General features: G+C 41.9%; 1 long non-coding RNA gene across 1 annotated transcript; it reads right to left on the reverse strand.

Moving 5' to 3' along the window:
- Window positions 1-1,017: 1,017 nt before the first annotated feature.
- LOC139060618 (uncharacterized) lies at window positions 1,018-6,448 on the reverse strand. The gene is made up of 3 exons (XR_011514971.1): window positions 6,098-6,448; window positions 1,445-1,488; window positions 1,018-1,183 (listed from the first exon to the last, which is right to left on the reverse strand). It is a non-coding gene; the product is annotated as an uncharacterized lncRNA (long non-coding RNA).
- Between the last annotated feature and the right edge of the window lie 1,026 nt (window positions 6,449-7,474).

Consider the following 7,474-nt stretch of genomic DNA (forward strand, 5'->3'; position numbering starts at 1 on the left):
AGTTCTGCTGCCGTTCATATGGCTTCCATTTGTGCAAAACTTCGACAAGCTGCGTGCTTGCTTTGCCGCATTCGTAGGTCTGCTCCTATCAAAATAAGGAAAACGATGGTGCAAGCGCATGCTCAATCGCATATTAGATATGGTATCTGCTGTTTCTTAACTGCATCAGCTTTTGTAAAACAAAAGTAAGCCGTTCATTATATAGCATATTCTAGAAACTGTCAGCTCCAACAAAAACGTTGGTATGAATAAGCCATTCAGGTCCCTGTAAATGCCGAACTTTGATTCAGTATTTCCCACTGCTGTTGTGTCCAGATATTTACGTAACGAAAATTTTCGCTTGCCCACTGTAAAGCACAAGAACCTACGCAATCCCTCCGGAAACGACCCTCTAACAAGAACTTATTATGACAAAAGGCAAAGACAACATTATATTCAGCGTTTGTTTAATGAACTCCCCCCGCCTCTTCATTGCTGAAGCAACGAAGCTTATCCGGCCTAAAGAACGCTCTAAAAGAAGGGATATAAAAAGAAACATCATTCGTATGAAGCTAACAATGTGAGCATTGCGGTTAGTTTCAACATGGTACATTTTCTGATTCAGTGCATATTCATGTAATATTGTGATGCGTTTTGTTTGATGACATGTAGCACCTTTGTCGCTATATTTTATGTGTTTATTAGTTCTTTTGCGCGTCTTATTGAAATGAAAAGGTTTAGTTTATATCTTGGAGCATTAGTTATGCTCGAAACATTGTGAATGCGATTTTGACGCGACTGCCAGGTCTCTGACAAGCCTTCGGAAGCATGTATATAATAGCTTGCAAAAAAGGCTATTATTATTATTATTATTATTATTATTATTATTATTATTATTATTATTACTGCTCTAGACGGTTTCATATATTGTGCATTAGGGTTGGTGTATCCTGCTGTGGCAGCACCGTGCCAATGTCGTCCTTTGCAGATTGCTCGGATCCTCTTCCTGATGATGGCCGTTTCTTGTGTTGCAAAGAGTGTAGAAAAAAACTTTTATTTGCGCGCATCATATTCAGGAATCGCAGAATCAACGTTCATTTCGATAAGTTCGGCCAAACGTGACACATGGAAATGTCGTCATTGCCGACAGGGAAAAAACCGACCCGCGACTACAGATGCCTCTGTCACTGATGAACTTGATGCTCTGCAAAGCCAAATAGGAAGTATAAATCAGAAGCTGGACGGTCTTCACTTATACTTGATAAGAATTCATTGTTACCACTTCCGGCTACAATCGATCAGATTTTGGTGTTGGCGGCAACTATCGATAAGCTCCAGTCTTCCGTGAGTGAGATCCAGAATTAAATTACGTTCATGTCAACAAAATACGACGCTTTCCTGGTTAGAATAGAAGCAAGCAAAAAAAAGAAATCAAACAAGCCCACTCAGAGGTTTCGTCACTCACGCTCAAAGTGCAGGAACAAGAGATCGAGATCCAGGCTTTGAAAACTGAAATGAATAAACAGAAGCAGGGCAGTCGCCGTTTAAACATGGAAATCCACGGCCTTCCTGCTGCACCGAATGAGTACTTGCGCGCTGTGGCGGCGAATCTTGCCAAATAATTGAACGCAAAAGACTTCGACAGCTCTGGCATTCTTGCCATCCATCGCTTACCGAACAAAAAAAATATAAAATTCCAATCATTCGGGTTAAATTTGCTTGTGTATCTGTGAAGAAACTTGAATGTCTTGTCGTCATAAACTGCAGAACGTATGCAAAACTGTAATGACCACAAGCTTTATTTTAATGAGAAACTAACAGCAGCAAACCGTGAACTGTTCCGACTTGCCAGGAAAAACGGAAAGGAAAAGAAATATAACTACGTTTGGACTAACGACGGAAACGTGTTTGGTAAGAGAGAGGACGGTGCCTGATTAATCCGTGTGAACGGCGTGAATTATCTGTTGCGCTTAACCTAATTGTTTGAAAGCGGTCTATCATTCACGAAGCAGATGGCTCTGTGCGAGAGTTTGGTTGACTTTCAAGCATTTGTTCGTCATTTTTCCTTTCCATTAACAGTTACCACAGTTCATTCATTCATTCATTCATTCATTCAGAATTTATTTAAGACAACGAAAAGGTTGTCCAGGGTGACGTGGCAAAAGGCATACTTTGCCTGACGGGGCCACGCCACCCGGATGACAGGCGACACCACAGGCTACAAAAATCAAGAAAGAGCATTACATAATAGAACACACATTCAATATTTTTACACAATGCATAAGACATCCTTACAAAAACACAGGCTTTCGGCGGAAAAACAAAACAGCATACTTCAAAGCACAATTCGACCATAGCAGTATTTACAAAACACACTAGTGATAGGTATACGTTCAGTTTTCACCTTTAAGGTTCATTTATGAGCATTGCTTTAATTAACATTTTGCATTTACGTATAGAGGGAGTGCTGCGTACAGTATCCAGAATAATAGGGTATTGATTAATTAAGTCAGGAATTTGCCATCCTAACCTCTGAAAACCGTAATTAGTGCGTACACGAGGTGTTTCCATACATTGTTTCCTAAGTTCGTATGTGCTAAGTTTAGTGTGATAGGTGGTTTCGAAGGTTATTTTGTCTAGTTTGTACTGGCGTAATATTTCCAGACATAATTTGTATGTGTGCAGTTTACTTATTTCTAGTATTCCATAAGACCTAAACAAGGGCCAGCAGCTGCGCAATAACTGTATTTTCCCAATAGCTCGTAACGCCCGCTTTTGAATCGCAAAGAGGGAATCTCGATTTGTTTGTGTCGTCGTTAACCATACAAGGGAACAGTAGCTTAAACGGGAATGTATTAATGAATAGTATATTTGCCGCTTTATGGACGCCGGGAGATATCTCAATTTGTTTAAAATGCCAACCGCCCGACAAAGATCACTTCGAAGCTGATCAACATGCGAATTCCAAGAGAGATTTTCTTGAAACAGAACACCTAGAAAACGAATTTGCGAGCACTGTTTCAGCTGAGTGTTTTCAAAGTTTAAGTTTAGGTTGTCAGGAGCTTTTACACCTTTTGCTCTGAAGAGAATGTATTTGGTCTTACTAGCATTTAATTGCATCTTGTTTAGTTTTAACCATGTACTCAAGCCGGTCAACCAATAGTTAGCCTTTCTTTCGAGCGCGTAGGGGTCAATACCTGAGAAAAAGACAGTGTCATCAGCGTACAACACTAGGTTTTCGCTGCCTGGTATATTCACAATATCATTCAGGTATAAAATAAAGAGTACAGGTCCGAGAATAGATCCCTGAGGCACACCATATTTTATTGTTTTTACGTGTGAGGCTGCAGCATTTATGACAGTAAATTGCTCTCTTGACGTTAAATAGCTCTCAATTAAGGTCAACGACACGCCACGGAATCCGTAAAGTGGAAGCTTTCTTATTAGAACATCGTGCTGAACACAGTCGAATGCCTTTCTAAAGTCGAGGAAAATTCCCAGGGTGTGTGCCTTTTCTTCAATGTTGTTTAGAATTTTTTCCTTTATCCCGAGGAGTGCGGTTTCGGCTGATCTATCTTTCCTAAAGCCAAATTGCTCATCGGCTATAATATTTTGCGCGGTGAGAAAACGGACGAATCTTTTGTTTATAACCTGTTCGGCTACCTTTGCAAATACTGGTAGTACTGATATAGGCCTATAATTTGTTAGTTCGTTCGCTGGGCCACCCTTGTGCACAACAGTCACTCTGGCCAGTTTCATTTTCTGCGGAAAAACGCCTGTAGATAAAATAATGTTGCAAATGTGAGAGAGCGGACAACTGATTATTTCACCTACAGCCTTTAGAGGTTTCGGTTTAATTTCATCTGCTCCTGGAGCACAGCCATTTTTTAGTGTCAGAATAATATCTAGCACTTCACGTTCGTCAGTGGGTGCTAAAAACAATGTGTTTGCGGCGTTTGATGCAATGAACTGCTCGCACGGTGAATCAACTGAATTCCCATCGCATGATCCGACTGCAATGAAATGGTCATTAAATAAATTTGCGACTTCGTTGTCAGTCATAGCGTCGTTTTGATACGGAACCTTTTTGTGCTGGAAATTTTTCGAGAGTACCTCCCTCACGGTTTGCCACATTAGCCGTGAGTTACCCGTAATGTCTGCAAACTTTGTTATGTAGTATTCAAATCTTGATTTTCTAATATCTGCATTTAATTTGTTTCGAACTTTTTTAAACAGTGTAAAGTCATTTTCATGCTTGGTATTCAGGAATTTTTCAAACAGCCTGTTTTTTTGTTTGATTCTCATATGCAGTTCATGAGTGATCCGAGGCTTCCTTATCTTTTTTCGTTTTACCCATGGCTCGAGGGGAAAACACTTCTCGTATGCAGCCATAAAGCAGGAAAGAAAAGCCTCGTACGCTTTATTTGCATCTGTTTCCATTAAAATGGAGTCCCATCTTTGATTTGAGAGAAGATATTTGAATTTGCTGATATTTTTTTCAGAGTAATGGCGGATAAAAACTGGTTGCTTATATGAATTAGGCCTTTTGTGAGGTAAAATGCAGTAGATTGGCAAATGGTCACTTAAATCGCACTTCAATACACCCGATTTGACAACGTCAGGCGGAAAGCTTGTAATGCAAAGGTCTAAAATACTTTGAGAGGTAGGAGTAATCCTAGTTGGCATATCTATTAAGTTACAGCACGCGTATGACACAAATAGCTCTTGTAGGCGCGAATAGCCGGAGGTATCTGATGAAACATTGAGATTAAAATCGCCAACAAAAGCACACTGTAGTTTTAACTCAAGACTTAGTTCAAACAGTTCTTCCATACAGTTCAAGAAATGGTTCAAGGATCCAGATGGCGGGCGATAAAACACTCCTAGCAGGATGTCATAAAGTTGTACAACGACACATTCAATGTTTTCATTTATAATATTATATTCTGTGAGTGCATTGTACTTGAAGTGTGAGCGAATATACATCGCACTACCACCACCACGTTTGAAAGCGCGACATACGGATATGCAGTCGTAACCATCAAGAAAAGCACACTCATCATCAGAGGAAAACCACGTTTCAGTGAAACAAAGAATGTCAAAAGAATAGTTAAGGTCATTTAGGAATAAGTCTACCTCATCAAGTTTAGTTTTTAAGCTCCTAGCGTTAAGATGAAACAAAGAAAGTGTGTCTTTTTTTAAGAAAGCAGGTTCACAAGGAAGGTCAAAACATGAGTGCATCATCTTGCACTAAAGAACACAAAGAACGCCCACATCGTGGGTGCTACAAGAGCACGTTACTGCAAGTTGATAAAATCTTGCTCACTGCGAATGACGAAAGCGGGGTCGCCGGTCTGCTTCCGCAGCAGAACTTTTCCGTTAGCATGCCAAACGTATGCGTAGCCATTCTTTTTTGCCCATTCTTTTGTCGAGGTTAGCAATGTGCGGGAGAGCCGCGTGATATTTTCGCAGATAAACAAGCTTTTCTCTTTTTGCAGCAAATGTCTGTTTGCCAGCCAAGTGTCACGGTCCTCTTGCCTCAAAAAGCGAGTGATAATAGCTGGCGTTTTGTCGGCCTTCGCTGGCAGCCTATGCACGGCAGCTATATCCTTCCTTGTTACATGCGGTACATTCAGTTTGGTAGCCACTTCGTTTATCTTTTCTAGTAGGTCCTCATCGACGGACTCAGAGACGCCATGTATTTCAAGATTTAAGCGGCGACTTCGCCACTCTAAGCTTTCGACTTCACGCTTTAGGTGAGCAATTTCATTTGCCGAGTCCGCCTTCTCAAGTTTGTCTACACGCTGGCAAAGTTCTTTGGTGTTTTTTTCTTGATCAGTCAGCCGGTTTTGAAATTCGTCAAACTTATCTGAGATAAGCTGCACTGAGGCTTCTAATTCATTAATTCTTTTGGGCAAGGTTTGGAGAGCGTCAAGTTTAGCCTCAATTTTGAGCAAACGTGTTAACACTTCCTTTTCTGCACTAAGCTTCTCACTTCCATCTTCCACAGTGTGGCCATGTTTGCATGTATTGCACTTCCAGTTTTTTTTCACACGTTTTGTTTGCCACACCTCTTCGGTTATACCAGAACAGTCGCCAAAATGAAAACTAAACTTACATTCACAGCAGCTGGCAGAGGGCACATTTTCAGGCACAAGCGAGCGGCATGTACAACATCTCGACATGTCGTGCGGTGCAAAAGCAAATACACTTCAGGAAAACAATGTACTCGTGGCAGCAGCGGCAGGGTCGGCAACAAAAAAGAGTCTAATCCTTATTAGTAAAGAACGACCAACCTGTAAATATACAGAGTAGATTTCACTTGTCGTGCGTGCCGGTGGCTGCCGCTGCTGCCAAATGCGGGGAGACGCCCCCTCGGTCCTTGCTTGTTCGTCAGTTGTCGCTGGCGTCGGTGATGCAGGTGGCGATTTGCCTTCCCCAGAACTGTCTCGCTTCCACAGCGAAGGAAAAAAACTTGGGGCGACGATCGGTTTTCAGTTGCACCAGACGCAGCCGGAGCTGTTCTCGGCGGCCAGGAAACTTTGGTCCACAGGCGAAGGACGCTGTAAATATACAGAGTAGATTTCACTTGTCGTGCGTGCCGGTGGCTGCCGCTGCTGCCAAATGCGGGGAGACGCCCCCTCGGTCCTTGCTTGTTCGTCAGTTGTCGCTGGCGTCGGTGATGCAGGTGGCGATTTGCCTTCCCCAGAACTGTCTCGCTTCCACAGCGAAGGAAAAAAACTTCGGGCGACGATCGGTTTTCAGTTGCACCAGACGCAGCCGGAGCTGTTCTCGGCGGCCAGGAAACTTTGGTCCACAGGCGAAGGACGCTGTAAATATACAGAGTAGATTTCACTTGTCGTGCGTGCCGGTGGCTGCCGCTGCTGCCAAAATCAATGTCAATATACACAGTTTGCGAAAGCATTGGGACACATTTTGTACTCATGTTGATAGCGTTTTACACAATGTTCACATTTTTGTTCTTACTGCAATAAATGTATGATCGGCCGAGACTAACCTTTTCACTCTTCCAGGATTCGTTTCCTTTCGGTTGACCCGAGACACTCAACGAGGCTGGGGAATAGCAATTTTTGTACAGGGTACTTGGAGCGTGCTACAGGTAGTGGCTAATTTTTCTAGTGCGGAATCTTTGGCACTGAACATTTAAAACCAACTTAGTCATATTTCACTCTTGGCAATATATAGACAATCCTAAAGTAACCTGTCCTTGTTTATTAATGAGCTGGATGCACATTTACAAAGGACGACGTTAGTTCCTAACATATGCCTAGTAGGCAATTTCAATAAAGATATTCTTAATCCTACTGTAACCTCGGCGTGTGACTAGCTAGATATCATTGCAAAACATGGCCTTGAATGTATTATTGACATTACAACTAAGAAATAATTACTTCTTAATAATTTAGTAAAGTATTGTATTGATCACTTCAACATCCGCACGGAGTCTGCTTCAGTTCATGGTGCAGCGTTACAA

This window comes from Dermacentor albipictus, chromosome 5, assembly GCF_038994185.2.
Source record: "Dermacentor albipictus isolate Rhodes 1998 colony chromosome 5, USDA_Dalb.pri_finalv2, whole genome shotgun sequence".
In the NCBI taxonomy this organism is placed as follows: Eukaryota; Metazoa; Arthropoda; class Arachnida; order Ixodida; family Ixodidae; genus Dermacentor; species Dermacentor albipictus.